The following is a 21988-nucleotide window of genomic DNA, read 5'->3' on the forward strand; positions in this document are numbered from 1 at the left end:
TTATATTAATAATATGGATAATATGACATATCTATGATTTTTAATTAATTATTGCTTTGAAGAAACACAAACATACAAACATATATACAATATTCAATTTAATATTATCTATATCACATTCCATAATATATGATCGAAAACATGAATATAATCTAATTTACATTAAATTTTCAACCACAACATACAATGATTGTCTTCAAAGAATACTTAAACCAAGAAAAATAAAATAAAATAAAAGAATTATTGTATAACAAACTTACAAATTAAAATTTTAACATAATAACATGGTTCAAAAAATGATCCAAAGCCCTCAAACCAACACAAAAACCTTTAGACTTGTTTTCTTTGTGAATTTTGTATTTGATTGGTATTTGTGTGTCTACTCGAAGAGATTGACCTTTTATAGTAGACTATCTATTAATTGTTTATTAAAAATATTATATAAGTTATAAAACTTTTGAATGGTTAATCATTATTAAGAGACTTTTGAATGATATTCATTCAAATAAGAGGTTTCAAATGAATATGGTTTGAATAAAATGCATCATGGGAGTTTCAAATGAATGTGGTGAAAAGAAAAATATTTCCTTTATAATATCCAAATCAGTATTATAGCTTCAGATGATGGGTTTTAGCCATAAGAACTTTCCTATGTGCGCATGCAAAACCCTAATGCTTGGATCTAGGCTTTCTAATAAACATGCTTTGAATCCAAGACTTCTAATGACTAATTAGGTTAAATAACAACATTGAAATAGATCTAGAACCATACCTTTGAGTTCCTTGTTGATCTTGAGGTCTTGGAGCTTCTAGAGTCACAAATGTCACTCCTCTAATGGCTTACAAACACCAATAGCAAGGAAGATGATTTAGGAGAGAGGAGAGGGGAGGAAATCGGCCAGGGCTCTCTTGCTTTAGGAGAGGTGCCGATTTCCCTTAGCCATGGGGTCTATTTATACTTGTAGACTCCTTAAGGGTTACAACCTAAACCCTAATTGGATAATCTTCTCTTAAGGCTATCCAAATCCTTTCCATAGATAAGCCTTGGACGAATTAGCTATCCTTTTAGCTTCTAGAATTCGTCCAATCCATATCCATATGGATTTACAGTCTAAAGTTTAACTATCAAACAATTGACAGTTTATACCCCTTTATTTAATTAATCTCTTTAAGTCACCAAATTAATTCTAATTAATTCTATGACTTATATTAATCAAATAACAATATATATTATTCTTTATAATATTCTCATAATATATAAATAATATTTACTCTCTCTTAATAAATCATCCTATCAAGTTGCTATGGTGAAGGCAACCCAAAAGGACCATGCACAACCGGGTCAAATACTTGCCTAATATAGTTGCAGCCTTAGACACTATTCCAACAGTCTCCCACTTGGATAAGTCTAGTAACTATATACACAAGTACAATTCGGTTTGCAATCGTAGCTCTCAAAGACGCTGTCAAACTCTGATCTAATCAATCTTGTCCTTTAGATAAGGGAACATACAGTCCTCTGTTAGATATCATGCTGACAATCCCATGGAATGGTGAGTCAAGCATTTAAGATTAAAGAAACAAATTGATTCTATTTTTTCTTTTAGATATCATGCTGACAATCCCATGGCCGGTGTAGCGATTTCGGGGTTGATTTTTTTGAGCTTCTCATCGAGGACATACTCCTTATCCTCATAGTGAGCAATGGTGCGAATGTATCTTATCCATTCGCTAAAGTTCGTTCCATCGAAGGTGACCTTTTGGCAAAGGCTCATCAACGTGAAAGAACTAGCAGCAGCGTTGTTAGCGTTCGACATCTACAAAAGAAAAGGACAAAGATAGATTAGAATAAGAATCCCTAATTTATCACCCAATAAGAAAAATTAGGGCTAGGATCCAACAATAACATTTACATACTAGAAAAGGGATGCCGTATTCTAACATGCAAATAAATTGAAGGTAAGTGAATGACGATTCACTAATTCTCCATCACAAAACCTTAAACTATTAGTCCTAAGTGTATTGAGAATTCCTAGGTTCGGATGAGATTCATTGAAACTATTCAATGGCATGTTTAAATCTCGATATGCCCCTCTTGTTTGTGAATTGGATACCGAGGATCACAAAGCGGGTGTGAATTACCATGCAAATTCACATGGTGCCTTCATTGTAACGATCACCTATTCGATGTGCCGGTAAACCACACACGCTCCATCGAACTATGATAAACAATGAATCACCCTTTGCCACCTTTGCTTAGAACCCATTAGTGTGCCGGTAAACCACACACGCTCCACTAACTTCTTAGCAAGGGTGCAAAGTGTAATTTCATGGGATTGCATCAATTCACTTTTCCTAAAGTAACTAAGATTGGGAAATTATAAAAAAATGTGTAGTTACTTTGTATCACTTATTATACTTTTAATGAGAGGATGAGGTTGCCCTATCCTACCCGTTCGGCTAACGACCCTCCACCAATCAAGCAAGCGGTGGGTGTGAGTGTACACCCATTAAGCGCCATTTTATAGGCCGCAACCTTATACCCACCTTATAGATCGGCTTCGTGAATGAGGCCTACTAACGGTAAGACTAGCATTTAGTTATACATATATATATATATATATATATATATATATATATATATATATATATATTATTCTAGTAATATCATATTAGTATAGGGTTGTATTTTAAAACTTTTTAAAATCTAGGGTTTGAAATTTAAGTTGTCTAAATTAAAATTTTTAATCACAAATATAAATTTCAAAACTTGTGGGTAAGTTTTAAACATTTTAAAACATGGAGGATCAAATAACAAATAATTCCAATTAACAATTAATATCCTAATTATCTATATTTGATTTTATTCAAGATTTCTTTGAAAGATAATTACCAAAATAATTAAAAATAATTAATTAATTATCATATAAGGAAATTAAATATTTTATTAGTTGATAAATACCTTTAACTAGATCAAGATAATAGTCATATATATCAAAAAATCGGATTTAGATTGATCTATTATGATTAAGGTAAGTTTCCATAAGATAATTATGAAAAAATCCCGAATCTGGCCATTCCTGACGCCTGGACTCGCCGAGTGCACAAAGGGACTCGCCGAGTCAGGCCTACTCGCCGAGTCTACTTTGGAACTCGCCGAGTCCATGACTCAGAAACCTAAAAATCGAATTTTGCAGGTTTGTTTCAGTTAATCAAGCAACAATTTAATGAAAACCAAACTAGGCTCTGATACCACTGATGGGTTTTAGCCATAAGAACTTTCCTATGTGCGCATGCAAAACCCTAATGCTTGGATCTAGGCTTTCTAATAAACATGCTTTGAATCCAAGACTTCTAATGACTAATTAGGTTAAATAACAACATTGAAATAGATCTAGAACCATACCTTTGAGTTCCTTGTTGATCTTGAGGTCTTGGAGCTTCTAGAGTCACAAATGTCACTCCTCTAATGGCTTACAAACACCAATAGCAAGGAAGATGATTTAGGAGAGAGGAGAGGGGAGGAAATCGGCCAGGGCTCTCTTGCTTTAGGAGAGGTGCCGATTTCCCTTAGCCATGGGGTCTATTTATACTTGTAGACTCCTTAAGGGTTACAACCTAAACCCTAATTGGATAATCTTCTCTTAAGGCTATCCAAATCCTTTCCATAGATAAGCCTTGGACGAATTAGCTATCCTTTTAGCTTCTAGAATTCGTCCAATCCATATCCATATGGATTTACAGTCTAAAGTTTAACTATCAAACAATTGACAGTTTATACCCCTTTATTTAATTAATCTCTTTAAGTCACCAAATTAATTCTAATTAATTCTATGACTTATATTAATCAAATAACAATATATATTATTCTTTATAATATTCTCATAATATATAAATAATATTTACTCTCTCTTAATAAATCATCCTATCAAGTTGCTATGGTGAAGGCAACCCAAAAGGACCATGCACAACCGGGTCAAATACTTGCCTAATATAGTTGCAGCCTTAGACACTATTCCAACAGTCTCCCACTTGGATAAGTCTAGTAACTATATACACAAGTACAATTCGGTTTGCAATCGTAGCTCTCAAAGACGCTGTCAAACTCTGATCTAATCAATCTTGTCCTTTAGATAAGGGAACGTACAGTCCTCTGTTAGATATCATGCTGACAATCCCATGGAATGGTGAGTCAAGCATTTAGGTTTCTCGATCTCTGATTTATTTGACATAGAACTTAATCGAACACATCAATTCAGTTCTGATCGGGCCCGACACATAAGTCAAATCAAATCATCGAGCGGCCGAGATATCGCTTTTACCTTCTTAGATAAAAGTTACAGATAAACTTCGACTTATATGCATTTACTTATTCATTAACCAACTATACACAACAATGCGTTTTATAACACCAAGTTACTGATGCGTTTTCGCATTATCAATGTACAAACAATCAACAAATAACAAACCATATATCTAGGTTTTAAGACTATATGATATTATCGTCTTGCGATCATCTTTTATATCATATTCCATAAGGTGATTCCAGCAAGCGCGGGTTTGTTCCAATGCTCAAAACTAGTTCATAAGCACTCATGAATATTGCAGCAATCCTTTGCTATGTCTAACACCATTTAGACATTCTACATACCAATTCATGACAATCTTCATTCATATCTACTTCCAACATATGAACGATTGTGGACCATTTGAACAATTTCTATTATTCTTAATAATTTCAATTATTCTGGAAGTCAAAACAAATTGATTTTATTTTTAAGATTAAAGAAACAAATTGATTCTATTTTTTCCTTTCAGCTACTTGTTTTTTGAGATATTTTCACTTTCAGCCAATAATAACTTCACAATTCTCACACTTGATTTCATATTTTATCTTCACTTACTTAATATTCGAGCTTTTGTGACTTTAATTCTTTTCAATTTTGTTTATTGTGAAAACAAATTAATTTCATATTCAAATACTTGTCCTTTGAGCTTTTATCACTTCGACTCATAAAGATATTTCTTAAGATTAAATACAAAAACAAACTCATTTTCACGATCAAAACCCCATCATTTTTATATCAAAGCCATGTGTTCTTTTTTAAATGCTTTACAACCATGTATATTCTTTTATATCATAAATATATATATATATATATATATATATATATATATATATATATATATATAAGGTTTGTTACAAAATCGGGTATATTTATAAATACCCGATCTAACCTAAAACCCAAATACTTGAAATGCAATTTGGTTCGAGTATCAATTATATTTTTCAGACAAAAATTAACCTATTAACCCGACCAGAAAAACCCAAAACATGAAAAATATACCCGAACAATAATGGTGAATGGTTATATGAAGGAATGATGGAATATATGCGATGAGTGAAGCACCCTAGTTGATGGTTATATGAAGCTTTTGGAAATCTCTTTTGCGTAGAATGTTCACTTAGCCATTATATATGTAATTTCTTATTTCTTTTCCTAATTTCTTAGAATACATGTGAAATATCAAGCCTTTTGGTTGTACTAATCCACATAGTAAAAGGATATAATGAAAAGCCAATGCATTATGAATTAGTTTGTCCAATCTATGTGTTCATTTGTGATTGATTTTCGTAAAGTTGTTGTATTGGTTGTGATTGAGGTCCCTCTTAGACTTGAAGCTTCATTAAGAACTTAAAATAGACTTTTAGAGCCTTTATAGCCATGCATGCACGTAAAGTTTGCAACTTTACGTGATAAGTATGCCCTAGAAGCTTGGATTTGTGATTTGGGGTCGCTGCATGGCTCAAATCAAGTCAGTATAGAAAAGGAACTGAATGGACTCGGCGAGTCGCAAGATGACTCGGCGAGTCATATGAAGATGGTCGAGAACTCGACGAGTTGGATGAACAACTCGGCGAGCCCGATAAAGATCACCATAAGACTCGACGAGTTGAAGAACAACTCGGCGAGTCGGATGAGTTTTCCCTAGATTATGTATGCGTGTGTATCTGTCGAGTTGCAAGGAGGGGACTCGACGTGTGACCTTAAGTTTGATCAAGGATCAAAGGAACTCGACGAGTCACTCTGATGACTCGGCGAGTTGGAATGTACTTTAGGGAACTCGACGAGTAACCAAGGGTACTCGGCGAGTTAAGGCCAACATGGACTGTTGACCTTGATTGAGGACTTTGACTTTGACCAGGGGTTGACTAGTGGTTTATGGAGTACCTTGTAAGGTTAAGGACTTATGAGTATGATGTACTATGATGATAGGTGGTGGAACCTGTGTCAAGTGATCCGAGAGTTGGAGTTTACCTTTCGTGTCGACATCTGCCAGGTGAGTTATCCTCACTATATCGATAGGGTCTGTGACAACCGTCAAATTTTGGTCATTCAAAGTCAAATAAAGTCAACAAGTCAAACCAGTCAACTCAACTAACCCTTGTGTACTAGGGCTTACGTTATGTATTTACTAAACAGCTTGCTATTCTAATGAGAGTTCATAAATCGAAAAGTGCATACATCTAGATCTCCTTAACCTAAAACTGTGGTACGTGGTGAGCCAAACCGATAAAACAATGTTGCATACTCATCGGGAGTATGCAAGATCCTTAAACAAGGCTTAACGGGGTTTACGGACCTTGTATTGCGAAGCCAGACACTCACATTCGTCAACCACTCTCAGTCGTTTTCACTTTATCTCTCTCTATTGCCGAATCTCTCTAAGTATGTGAAATCTCTTCCAAATATCTCTTTGTATGTGAAATCTCTCCAAGAAAGTCAAATCTCTCCCAAATCTCTCTAAGTATGTGAAATCTCTCCCAAATATCTCTTTGTATGTGAAATCTCTCCAAGAATGTCAAATCTCTCCCAAATCTCTCTAAGTACGTGAAATCTCTCCCAAATCTCTCTTTATATGTGAAATCTCTCCAAGAATGTCAAATCTCACCATAATCTCTCTAAGAATGTGAAATCTCTTCCAAATATCTCTTTGTATGTGAAATCTCTCCAAGAAAGTCAAATCTCTCCCAAATCTCTCCAAGAATGTGAAATCTCTCCCAAATATCTCTTTGTATGTGAAATCTCTCCAAGAATGTCTCCCAAATCTCTCCAAAAATGTCAAATCTCTCCCAAATATCTCTTTGTATGTGAAATCTCTCCAAGAATGTCAAATCTCTCCCAAATCTCTCCAAGAATGTGAAATCTCTCTCAACTTTCTATAATCACTCGGGGCATCCCGACCCTCGAATTTGGCGAAAACAGCCCAAAAACGAAAGTCTACACGAAAAACGGACTTAAGGAGCCGAAACCTTTCTTAGGACCCGAAAGTCCTCTTAGGACTCGAACCCTTCCGAGCCGAAGGCTGCTGAACCGAACCCGAAAGGTCCTCTCGGGCTCGAACCTCGCCTACACACCCGAACCCGAACGTTCGGCACATTTCGGGTCTGATCACTTTCTCTTCTGAAGACCGAAGACCGAGCCTTCGCTTCTGAGTACACCGAACCCTCGCTTCTGAGCCCTTGACCGAGCCCCTCGCCTTCGCCTCTTCTTCTAGTTCGCACATCTCGTTCCCACTCGGCACCAGCAAGGACCGAACCTCGGCCTAGGACCGAGAGGTCTCGCTGGAATGGCTTTTTCTCCCGGTTTTCGACTAATTTCGCGTTTTAAGCCCGTTTTTAATTGTTTTAACACGAGATTTTCACCCAAAACTTTATTTTAACATATAAGACCCCTTAATTAATGATTAATCACATTTTAAGGATAAAACCTTATCCAAAAGAGAGTAGGTGAAGTACAAGAGGTGGAGTGTTGACTTCCTTTATTCTATGACACAAGCAACCACTCCCATACCCACTCCATGTCACTATTCATCACCAGCCCATCCCTAGTCACTTCATAAGTCCTTTCTCATTATTTTCAACCATTCCCACGTTCTTAGGGATGGAACATCCACCCTCTCTCCTCACACTTCATTCATTCTCTCATTTTCACCAAGAACCACACTCCAAACTCTCTCATCTTTCTCTCTCCAATTCGAGAACTTCAAGGCATACTCCAAGACTTCTCTCCTTGAATTAGTAAGTATAATCATCTTTCTTATGATTATTACACATCCTCCTACTCAAAATCATAGATTGCTTACACAAACATCATCACCTTCTTCTTAGATCTTCGAATCTTCAAGTGATTCTTCAAGTGTTCTTGGGTTGAACACTTCTCTTCTTCAACACTTACCTACTGAAACCAATTAAGGTGAGTTCATACCCCTACATTTTTATGTTTTCTCAAGTTTTTAGGGGGGGGGGGGGGGAATACAAGTTAAAACACCAAGAACATAACTAAACTTTTCTAACAGCCTTCATCAGAAAAGTTCAACTCCATTCACGGACTGTTTCGGACAACTTAAACATTTTAGTTTTCGAAACTGTTTTAGGTGCAAGTAGTTCCACTTCTTAGATTTAAAATGACTGCTTGCACAACTCCACACGATTTTTCTATAATTTATGGTGATTTTTACAAAACATCCTGTCTTTTCAAACACAAATCCGGACCAGTCTGTGAATATGAGTATTTTAATACAAGTTAAAGGCTTCCAAAAATCATGATAAAAATTATGAGTAAACTAGACTCATTTTAGTAACTCTCACAATTTACGGATCTAGTTTTCGACTTCGTATGATTTTTCTATGATTTTTCTAAAACAGTGCAGAAAGGTTAAGAATTAGTTAACAGCTTCTAACTTTCAAAACACTTTGTAACATGTTGAGCAAAGTGTTAAATCTTTGATAACTTCATATATTACATGTATTTCTTGTAGTGGTATATTTATATAATAGGAAATTACTTACTGAATTTATGAGAATCCTCCATCATAACCATTAGTACAAAACATAGCAAGATAAACATAGCTATATTGTACTATACTTTCGACTCACATAGAAAGGGTTCTTGTACACTACAAATAAATATACTAAACTATAATAAGTATAGTTAGGTTGCATATACATTTCAAACATTTTGATAAACTATAATAGGTATAGTTTATGATCATTTACATTATATAAGGTTTTCACATGAATAGGGTACATTCCAAAGTACCGGGTTTTCATATAAGGGGGTACATTCCAAAGTACCGGGTTTTCATAAAAAAGGGTACAGATACAAAGTACCGGGTTTCCATACAAAAGGGGTACAGATACAAAGTACCGGGTTTTTATACAAAAGGGGTACAGATACAAAGTACCAGGTTTTATACAAAAAGGGGCACAGATACAAAGTACCGGGTTTTTATACAAAAAGGGGTACAGATACAAAGTACCGGGTTTTTATACAAAAAGGGGTATAGATACAAAGTACCGGGTTTTTATACAAAAAGGGGTACAGATACAAAGTATCGGGTTTTATACAAAAAGGGGTACAGATACAAAGTACCGGGTTCACATAAAATAGTTATTATGATATTAAAACTATATTTCGTCTAGAATTGTTAGAATTCAATTATAATCGTTGAGCGTATATGCTTGAGTCATATAAGAATTTGGTCTTGATTAGCTTAGAATTGGTGGGGGCCGCCTCATCTCCTGTTCCTCGTTGGGTTGTGGACCTAGGGCAGACCCACTATATTCAACGTTTTATCTAACTTAAATCTTATATAACTTATATACGCTGGACGATTATAGGGGAAATCTACGGGTCATTCTAGGGTTCATTAACACATCATATAGGAATATTCTGTTCACACTTAACTAAGAAAATATTGGATTTTCTGGAAATCAAACTCTATCGATTTTACAAGGAAAAAGGTTTCTACTTCAAACAAAACTCTTTTGAACTCACCAACTTAATTGTTGACACTTTTTCAAAACTACTTGTATTCTCAGGAAATCAGTGAAACAGGAAAAACTACAGCGCCTTGAGGATGGGACGTTAAACCGTCAACAATTTACTTTTGTCATCATAATGTAATTGATTTTGAAACATGTAAACATATACTTTGGTGTAACTTTTTCAATTATATTTATGATGGTTGTATTTACTTTGAGCACTATTATACTCGTTGTTGTGATACTGTACATGAAGTCCTCCACCCCCGGACGTTTCCGCCATCCTTGGTTTGGGGATGTGACAGGGTCTATGGCACAAAGGCCGGCCCTTTAGTTGTTATTGTTATGGTATGTTGCATGTGGTTATGATTTTTTAGTTCGGAATTGGTGTGTTAGTGACCTGATGGGTCGGTACTCTAGTTACAGGAGAATTCTATGATTATGATCAGTGAGATAGATATGCTTGATTTTTATATATACCAGTATATGATAGCTATGCGCACATGGTTATTTGCTTGTTGGCTGGGTTGAGGCGGTCCTGCTTTGTGTTGAAGGCCAACATACCCGATGAGCGGTCCAGGGAGACTGTAGGCCGATGTGGCGGAACAGTCATACTGAAGGCTTGGGATAGATTCAGACAGATTGTAGGCCCAGTAAGGCGGTCCAGTCAGGCCGATGGCCCAATATACATGATGATTGATTGATTATTACCGATATGGTATTGTCAGTGTGGTATTGGTATTTTGAGGGTAGCTCACTAAGCCCTCGGGCTTACAGTGTTCAATTTATTGTTTCAGGTACTTCAGGAGACCATGGAAAGGCAAAGGCGTGACCGTACCGCTCCTCATCCTTACGTCATGATTTTTGGGACACTCTGATGGAAATTGATTTGTAAACATTTTGTAAACGATGCTTTATAGTTTTTATTTATGATTGAAAAAGTTTAAATTTGGTGTAAAATTTATGGGCGTTACAATGATGGTGGCACGTGGATGGTAGTGGTGGTGGAAAAATGGTATTGTTGTCCTTTTAAATATTTAACAACCTAAAATGTTTAGAAGTTGGTATCATCAAGTTAGTTAGTGGTTAGAAGTTTGTATCATCAAGTTAGTAAAATTCACCAATGTTTAGATTAAAACTTCGGACTTCCAATCTTAAATGCAAAACCTTTGTCAAGTGGGCTAATTATAGAGTTGGTAAAAATGAGTTCGAGCCTATGTGACATGTTTAGACTATAGGGAGTAGAGTGTGGTAACAATGAGTTGGAGCGTATGTGACATGTGTTACTGCAGTAAACACCGCCCTTAGTATGCTGTTTGGGTTGTGCGACACTTTCTTGCCATACTCTCTCTCTCTCTCTCTCTCTCTCTCTCTCTCTCTTCCTATTTTTATGGTATACCATTCCTTGTGTGTGGTATTGGAGTGTAGCAAAATGAGTTGGTTTCAATGGCACCACTCCCTTCAAACTTCAAATAGCTTTGATTGTAAGTTTTTTTTGTTTTAATATAAAACTTTAAGCTCGTATTTCCAAACAATTTCTTTTGTAATATAAGTTTTTTTAAAAGCTTTTAAATACACTCAAAAGATTAGGTGTGCTTGGCAAAAGTAGCTGTTAGTTGGAAGCGGGTAGCGGGTAGCTGGTAGTGGGAAACTGTAGATTTTATTTGTTATATGAGTGTTTGGCAAAAGTAGCTGGAAGCTTTTAAAATATATAAAATTACATAAAAGGGCAATTGATTAAAAATAAATAAATATATTAATATATTTTTAAGGGTAATTATGGAAATTGATTTCAAAAGCTCAGTAGCGTTTTGTTAAACGCTACATGAAGTAGCTTTTAGATTTGGAGCGTTTTGTTTAAACTAAAAGCTAAACGCTCGTACTGCCAAACAAAGTTTTTTGTTTAAACTAGAACGTTTTGTCAAAAGCTAAAACTAGAAGCTCTCGAACGTTTCCAAAAGCTCGGTGTCAAACACGCCCACAATATAATTAGGCATATATATATATATATATATATATATATATATATATATATATATATATATATATATATATATATATTGAAAAAAAGAATCATCTTTAAAGAAGATCATCATATAAAATTAAATTATAGTGCATGAAATTTACTTCCAAAAGATAAGTCTTTCGATCATTTATGTAATTAAAAAAGAGTGTGAAAGTATAATCACACACACACACACACACACACACATATATATATATATATATGTGTGTGTGTGTGTGTGTGTGATTATACTTTCACACTCTTTTTTAATTACATAAATGATCGAAAGACTTATCTTTTGGAAGTAAATTTCATGCACTATAATTTAATTTTATATGATGATCTTCTTTAAAGATGATTCTTTTTTTCAAAGGAGAGGTCTATATATTGCAAAGGAAAAGTTTATATTACAATGTAAGGGTAAAAAAAATCAACATAATATATGGAAAAAATTCTTTCAAAGCAAATGTTTATATATATTACAAGTGTTCTATAAGTCAATTATAATTGTTTCAAGGATAAAGCTCAATAACTAAATAGCTAAATCGATGAAATGTTTAAAACACAATTTAAAATGACTGGTTAGACTTGTTGACCTTTTTTATGGTTTGCATCGTTGTGTGGTTCATGTTGAATCGTTTTTCAAATCAAGGACGCCTTTGGGGCTCGTGTGGGACGTATAAAGGAAAGAATATAATAATTTTGGCAATTATATCTTAGTTTTTTTAAGGGAAGTATCGTAAATATATAATGAACTATTTGATATTTTTGTTAGAAAACACTATTGTTTTTTCAAAAGTACTATCAAAAGGTAAATGTAAGTAATTTGAACATTCGTTTACAAAATACCTTCATTATATATTATTAGGATAAAGGGAGTGGACCTCACTAAAGAGGTCGCCACCGATCGTCAAGGGTGCTAAACACCGCCCCTTCGCTTGCGCCAAAGGGATCGCCAACACCAAAATGAGAAGAGAGAGAAAGAGATCTGGTGGTTGTTGGCCTGTTAATCCATTGAAGATCTCAATGTTTACTCAGACTCTTTTCTTAATCCTCTTGCTTCAGAGCATTAGCGCCATCGAATGTTCTGAATTTACCATAAAGGAAGCCACCATCCAAGAGATTCGAACAACTTTTAAGCACAACAAAGTTACGTCCAAGGATTTAGTTGAGTTCTACATCCAGGAGATACATAAACTCAATCCCGTCCACAGAGCAGTCATCGAAGTGAACCCATATGCAGTTCATCAAGCTCAGAAAGCTGATGAAGAGCAAAAACCACATTAGGGCTCACAAGTCGAGCAGGAGTCATTCCAATTTCCCCTAAACAAGACACAGTTGGGTAAACCTAATATATCTATTAATATTCCCATTCATATGTCCTGGTGATTTAATGATTTTACTAACAATTTTTGTCCTTCTTGACATACCAATATGTAGGACTGTAACTGATGATGTTTATATCCTTGATGCCATTGTGAGTTTTGATAAAAATGATGAAGTTGCAACAAGAAAAGCTTCAAAGTATATCCCCCATGGTGGTTATCTGAAGCACCTAAAATCTGGTGGACTTAAAGGAAAGAGGTTAGGGATAGTGAGGGCTTATTCTAATTTCGGATTTGGTAATGATACTGAAATTTTGAATAAGTACAAGAAACATTTCATGATATTAAGGTATGCATTTTAAGTTTTTAACATCTGGAGTGTTCTTTAATTCTTAAAGCTAACATTCATACTTTTGCAATTTGTGTAAAACAAGACAAAGTGGTGCTACTTTGATGGAAAATCTTGAAGTCACGAACTACAATGATAGCAAGAGGCTGAGCAGGGGAAAAATAGGAACAACATAATAGTTTAGAAAAGTACAGGAAGAAAATTACAAGGAATTAAATTAAATTACAAAAAGTAAATACAAAAATACATTTATTAAAATATAGTAATTAAATTAAATTAGAAAAAAGAAAATACAAAAAATTGAGTGTTAAGAGTGTTACCACTCCTTACCAAATGTTAAGTGTATATGTTAAAAGGAGAAAAATGATGTGGCATTTAAAATGCTTATGTGGCAAGATGCCAAGAATGGACCTATAGGGTTTTGTGCTGGAACTCGACGAGTTGGGGAGATTTGTAACGCTTGGTTCAGGTATTACTTATTTCTCAACATTATAGGGTTTTGTGCTAGAAATCGACGAGTTGGGGAGCTCCAAATCATAGTGTAGGGATCTAGTTGGATGTGAGTTAAGGACTTAACTCGACGAGTTGGGGAGCCGCAACTCGACGAGTAGATGATGGGAAAGGAAAATCCTGATTTTTAGGGTTTGCACCCTATTTAAAGGCCTTAAGCCTCATTGTTAGCCTCCCTTATCGCCCCTTTGTCTAGAAAAAACCCTAGTTCGGTCTTTTCCTACCATTTTGAGTGTGTGAGAGCTTAAAGAGTGCATTTTTGGTGTTTTTTTTGTAACGACGTAAAAATTTAAAACAATTTTTAACTTAAGTAAAACAACCATAACTCATATATTAGTTCTCAAAATCTCATAATGTTAAATTTCATAATAAAAAATCCCAGAATCTCAAACAACTCTTCTTCCAGTGTGTACAGATCATGTCGGCGCATTCCCGCAATCCTCGCTAGTACCTGAAACACATATTACACAATACGGTAAGCATAAATGCTTAGTGAATTCCCTAAAATACCACATACAACACATACGCCACTCAAGGCTATATCCCAGTACGACCTTCCGGTCGATGTGTCTCAGCGGGACCCTCTAGTTCCGTAGTTCGTTAGACCCTCTGGTCCGGTCATAGCTCATTGGACCCTCCGGTCCAATCTGATTGAGGACCCTTTGCCTCATGAGTCGTTGGATCCTCTGATCCAGTCTATATAACACATAACACATATATGGCACAATACACATAATCTCAAGTATACACATAACACATAAGACCCTCCGGCCTGCACATAGCTACCACTCTAGGTAATGTATAGTGAGAAGACTCACCTTGTATGAAGTCGGATAAACCCTCGTGCTCGAATATCCAGACCTAGTCTCCTCCTATCAACAGGATAACATTTCTAATCAAAATCCTCTCATGTCCTCATCTATAATAATGGGTAGAAGACCATTCCACCCTTCTCTGACCTCTCTTGAATCATCTTGACCAAAACCCCATGGTCAACTCTAGTTAACAGTCAAACTTTAACCAGACTCATCGAGTGCACATGGGTGACTCGGCGAGTCCAAGCGTGTCCTCTGAATCTTTCTAAGGCCTCACTCGACTCGTCGAGTAAGCCTTCCACTCGACGGGTTACCACTGGTCATGAATCGTGGGGCAACCCCGACTCAACTCTTCGAGTTCTCTTATGGACTCGGCGAGTTTCTATCCTGGCCATGCTCAAATGACCTTTTGAGTCAAGATATGCTTCTCTAACCTATAGATCTGACTTCCTAATGCTCAATAATCACGTAAAGGTCCAATCTTGGCACTCATGCAACGTCCATAATTCTTCTTTTGGTGAAATAGCTTCTAAAATGGCACCCTAGGTTCATAACTCCAAAGTAATAGCATAAAGCAGGTTGCTTGGGACTCTCTGGACATCTTAATGTCTAAATCTAAGAGTTATTCCACCTTGGGTTCTCAAAAGCTTCGAATCCAAGCTAAAGAAGGGGAAACAAAACCCTAGATTCAAGTAGATCACCATAAACACGAGATTGAGCATAGATCCATACCTCTAGCAGCCTCCTCTGATAAGATGGTAGCAGATCTGAGCTCCTTAAGCCGATTAGCTTGCCCTCCTTCCTTCTTTCTAGTAAAAACACATTAGAAATGATGAAAATGGCTTCCTCTCTCTCTCTCTCTCTACGCTCTCTGGTTCACTGGTGCTCTTAAGGGTGAAGGTGGCCGCAAATGAGGGTCATAAGATCCCTTAAATAGGCCACAGGCCCGAGGATTTTGGGTTTCTGCCCACAGTGCGGACTCGTCGAGTCCCTTCATTAATCCAGTCAGCAAATCGCGATCCTACTCGACGAGTCTAGGCGTCAACTCGTCGAGTCCCTCTTTTGATAAAAATAAATAATTAATATTTGACACCTGGAATTCTGGATGTTACAATTCACCCCTACTAGATTCAGACTTCGCCCCCGAAGTCTCGCTCTGCAAACAGTTCGGGATGCTGCTCCCGCATCTCCAACTCTGACTCCCAAGTCAGCTCGGACCCTCTCCGATGTTGCCACTGGACCTGAACCAGGGACACCTCCTTGTTCCTCGGAACCTTGATCCTCCGACCCAAGATCGCGATCGGCTACTCAACATAATTTAGGCTTGCATCCACCTAAATGTCCTCTAATGGCACTACCGCCGACTCGTTGGCTATACACTTCCACAACTGAGAAACGTAGAAGATATCATGTATCTGGCTCAACTCCGCAGGTAGCTCTAAACGATACGCTACTCTACCCACCCTCGCGGTCACCGTGAAAGGACCAATGTACCGGGGCCCCAGCTTGCCCCTCTTCCTAAATAGGATCACTCCTTTCCAAGGAGATACCTTCAGGAGTACAAAGTCACCAACTGAAACTCGAGCTCGGATCGCCGCCTATCCGCATAACTTTTCTCGCGACTTTGAGCTGTCAGCAACCTTTGTCTGACCTGTTGAATCTGCTCAGTCGTCTGAAGCACTATCTCAGTGCTACCCATCACTCGCAACCCTACCTCTCCCCAATAGATGGGAGTCCGACACCTCCTCCCATACAACAACTCGAAGGGAGGCATACCAATACTCGAATGGTGGCTGTTGTTATAGGAAAACTCAGCCAAAGGTAGGTACATGTGCCAACTTCCTCCGAAGTCCAACACACATGCTCGAAGCATGTCCTCGAGTGTCTGAATCATCCGCTCACTCTGTCCGACCGTCTGTGGGTGGTAAGTGGTGCTGAAATGCAACCTCGTACCCAACTCCTCATGGAACTCCTTCCAGAATCTAGAAGTGAAACGTACATCTCAATCTGACACAATCGAGATCGGTACTCCATGCCACGATACCACCTCTCTCACATACATCTCTGCCAATCTCTCTGCGGAAGAGCTCTTACTGATAGCAAGGAAGTGAGCGCTCTTCGTCAGCCAGTCAACGATCGCCCAAATTGCATTGACACCCCTCGTGGTCTTCGACAATTTGATGATGAAATCCATAGAAATCTGTTCCCACTTCCACTGGGGAACTTGAAGTGGCTGCAAATTGCCATGCGGACGTTGGTGCTCGGCCTTAACCCTGCGACAGGTCAAGCACCTCTCAACAAACCATGCGACATTCCTCTTCATACAGGGCCACCAATACTCTTACTTCAGGTCCAAATACATCTTAGTGGCCCTGGGATGGATCGAGAACCTCGATCTGTGCGCCTCCTCCATCAGGATGGTATGTGCCCCGACTGCAAACGTCACCCAAATCCGACCCTGAAAGGTCATAAGCCTTCGGCCATCGGTAACAAACTCACATACCTGCCCAATCACCCGCTCTATCTTGCGGTTCTCCAGTCTCACAGCCTCTACCTGGGCCTCTCAGATGGTATCCAACACCGGAGTCATCACCGTCATCCTCATACAAATATCCCGTATCGGGGCACCCTCCGCCTTACAGCTCAGGGCATCGGCTACAACGTTAGCCTTGCCCGGGTGGTACAGGATCTCGCAATCATAATCCTTTACCACATCCAACCATCTCCTCTGGCGCATGTTCAGGTTGGGCTGATCCATCAAGTACTTCAAACTCTTGTGGATCGTGTATATGATACACCGAACCCCATACAAATAATGACGCCATATCTTGAGGGCAAACACCACGGCCCCAACTCCAAATCGTGGGTGGGATACCTCACCTCGTGAGGCTTCAGCTGCCTCGATGCGTATGCTATCACGTGCCCTCTCTACATAAGCACCGCACCCAACCACGATATCTACGCGTCACAATACATCGCGAAATCCTCCATTCCCTATGGAAGGGCTAACACCAGGGCTTCGCACAGTCTCTAGCAAAGCGTCTCAAACGAGGTCTGTTTCTCTGGACCCCACGTAAAAGCAACGCCCTTCCGATTCAACCTGGTGAGTGGCACGACAATCTTGGTGAAATCCTTGATAAATCTCCGATAGTAGCTAGCACCCCAAAACACCTGATCTCTGTGGGGGATCTCGGCACCTCCCAACTCATCACCGCCTCAATCTTGGCCGGATCGACCAATATCCCATTCTGATTAACGAGATGCCCCAAGAACTGGACCTCTCGTAACCATAAATCATACTTGGAGAATTTGGCGTAAAGCCTCTCTGATATCAATACCCCAAGAATCTCCCTCAGATGCTCCTCATGCTTCTCTCTAGATCTCGAATACACCAGAATATCGTCAATGAACACGATCACCGATCTATCCAACATCGGTCTGCATACTTTGTTCATGAGATCCATGAACGCTGTTGGTGCATTGGTGAGCCCGAAAGGCATCACCACGAACTCGTAATGCTTATAACGAGTCCTAAACGCCGTCTTTTGGATATCCTCTTCATGCATCCTCATCTGGTGATATCCATACCTCAAGTCTATCTTGGAGAACCAAGATGCTCCCTGAAACTGATCGAACAAATCATCAATCCTCGGTAATGGATAACGGTTCTTGACCATCAACTTGTTCAACTCCCGATACTCAATGCACATCCAGTGTGAACCATCCTTTTTCTTGACAAAAAGGATTGGAACTCCCCACGGCAAGCTACTCGGTCAAATAAACCCCTTCCCCAGCAGCTCCTGAAGATGCGAGGATAACTTTTGCATCTCTGGCGGTGCAATGATAAGGCGCCTTGGCAATAGGTGCTGCCCCCGGAACCAAATCAATGCGGAACTCCACCTGCCTCTCGGGAGGCACACCCGACAACTCCTCGGGAAAAACATCCAGGAACTCACGTACTATCGGAACATCATCAACCGAAATCGGCCTCTCAGTGGCCACTCGTGTATCCATCACATAAGCTACAAACCCACTGCAGCCCTATTGTAAACTCTGTCTCGTTCTGGCAGCCGAACAAAATGCTGACCCATATCGGTTACCCTCACCATATACAGTCATCACTCCCCCACTAGGGTCTCGTATCGTCACCTTCTGCCGCTCGCAGTCTATAACCGCCCCAAATCGGCTCAACCAATCCATGCCCTCAATGACACAAACGTCCCACATCGCAATCGGGACCAGGTCTATCGAAAACTCAACATCGAAGATCTCGAGTACACACCCGCGGATCACATTCGTAGCATAAACCGCTCGCTCGTCATCTATGGAAACTCGAAGAGGTCGAATCAACGCCTCTCGACGGATACTGATGTGCTGGCTAAAAGCTAAAGACATGAAAGATCGACTCTCACCTGAGTCAAATACACCAAAGCAGGTACAAAACTCACAAGAAATGTACCTACGCATATCATAATATAATCACAATATCTCAAACTCAGAGTAAATAAAGAAATGATACATACCTGACACGACATCGGGCGCAACGCGGACCTCCTCCGCTGTCAACTGGAAGGCTCTCCCGCGGGCCTTTGGTGCCTCGGCCTTCACTGGCCAACCCTCAGTAGCTCGTGCAACATGTGCAGATCCCTGCAACAGCTGTGGGCACTCGGCCTTCCGATGACCGGTCTGGTTGCAATGAAAGAAAACCGAGAATCCCTTGGGGCAATCCCTCGCAAAATGCCCCTCCTTCCCACACTTGTAACATACCCCAACTCTGCACACTCCCTTGTGACTCTTGCCGCACTTCCCACAAGTGCGACCCTTCGGACCTCCAGATCTCGAATCAGCGGGCTTTACTGGCTTGGCGACCGGCTGAGCCTGCGCCGGTCGTCTGTCCCTTCCCTGAGACTCGACCTCCTCCTTGATCTGAGTCTCCAACTTAATCTCCCTCTTCCGGGCATTTTCTTGGAGCTCAACAAATGTCCGGTATGACGAGTTCGCCACGAACTTACGAATGTCCCTCCTCAGTATGCTCAAGTATCGGCTCATGCATGCCTGCTCAGATGACACGTGCTCAGGGCAAAACAACGCCCTCTCATGAAACATCTATGTGATCACTGTCACGGACTCCGTCCCCTTCTTGAGGGACAAGAACTCCTGAGCCAATAGTTCCCGCTCCACCGAGGGAACATACTCATCTCTGAACATGGTAGTGAAACTCTCCCAGGTTACCGCCGAAATCTCTGTAGTAGTGAAATCCGCCATCACAAACTTCCACTAGTCCTTCGCTCCCAAGCGAAGCAGGTTCAGTGCAAACCGAACTCTCAGATGCTCAGGACACGAATAGGTGTAGAAGCATCCCTCGATATCAGAAATCCATCTCAACGCAGCAATAGGATCCTGGGTCCCATCAAACTCTGGTGGCTTCGTGTTGCTGAACTCCCGGAACAGCAACGAGTCACCCCCTAAGGTTTAGCTGCAGCCACAACTGTAGTAGCTGCAGCAGCCATAGCCTTAATAACCGCTGCGTATCTCTCGTGAAACGTCTCAATCAGGGTGGTCTTGATAGACACAAACATCACCGGTATCTCTGCGTGGATAGCCGCAACCACCTCATCATGGATCATCTGATGAAGCTCCTCATCACTCACGTCGCTGGTCTCTGGTCTGTGGCGTGTCCCAACCATGATGTCTCTGAAATACAACATAAAATATCAGAGACTTGCTCGAGTATACTCACACTAGATAACTCAACCCTACGTGCTCCTTAGTACCCTAAGGATTCTTACTTGGGCTGCGCACTGATCCGGTGTTTTCAGTAGTATAGGCCCTATACTACCTTCCACACCTCAACAACATTCATTCCAAGTCCTCCTCCTAGGATCCTATATCACAAGTACTCTACATCTCGCTAAGCATAGGCTACCCTTCGGTAAACTTCTCATAAGCTCCTCACTGCTACCTACTCACTCTCGAAGCATCTCATAGAAGCAGTAATCTCCTAGGCTAAGACATTACAAATTAGGCCACTCTAGTCCTAATAGGAATACCTAGCCTAATCTAGCATGCATGACATATCATATCATATCTCACAACACATAATGTAAGGGTATTTTGGGAAATCACCGTTCGGGCGCTGACTGATCGTACACACTGCTTCTTTCCGCTTTCCTCACATTTCTTTACTTTTTAGAAAAATTGTTTCTTTTATGGAAAACTTTCTCAAATCCTCATTTTGAGTTCAATACACCCGAAGGTGCATTTGAATCCCTCAAACCAAGGCTATGATACCAATTTATAACGACGTAAAAATTTAAAACAATTTTTAACTTAAGTAATATGACATTTCCCAAGTATAAAATATTTTGAAAGAATTAACAATTAGTATTATTTGGTTATGAACGTTAAATTATTTACAAATTGCAGGTATAATGTTTATTAAAATTTGAAACGTGTGGTTGAATTGTTTCCATATATATTGTTATTTTAATTTGGGCATGTAAAAGAAAAATGTCCATCATACCCTGATTTGTTTAATTAATCATATATTTTATTTCTAAATTTTCATTGGTTCACACACCCACACAATAATTAAGGTTTATATATGAACCTAACTCTCTCTCTCTCTCTCTCTCTCTCTATATATATATATATATATATATATATATATATATATATATATATATATGGGTAAAGTGAATATACCTAACAACTTTATATAAGCTTAGGTACCTAACCTGATCAAACTACGTCATTTTGCATTAAATTTTCATTGCAATCATCCAAGGTTGTTAAACTGCATCCCTAAACTTGATTTACTTCAAAAAAATTTGGAAATTCATCATTATATTTCTCCTACATCCTTTCATTTGTAGCGGTAGGATATGAAGCCCATCAGGTGGTATTCGATAGAAAAACGTGATGTAAAAGAAAGATATTGGTGAAAGTCCAAAGATTTTGGAAGCAATCAAGTTTTGAAGTTGAAGTTTAAAAACCTTAGACAATTACAATGTAAATATGATACAAACTGATGTAGTATTATGGAGTTAGGTACCTAAGCTTATATAAGGTTGTTAGGTATATTCACTTTTCCATATATATATATATATATATATATATATATATATATATATATATATATATATATATATATAT

The sequence above is a fragment of the Lactuca serriola genome, chromosome 8, assembly GCF_051521515.1.
Source record: "Lactuca serriola cultivar US96UC23 chromosome 8, Lser_US96UC23_V15, whole genome shotgun sequence".
Lineage (NCBI taxonomy): Eukaryota > Viridiplantae > Streptophyta > Magnoliopsida > Asterales > Asteraceae > Lactuca > Lactuca serriola.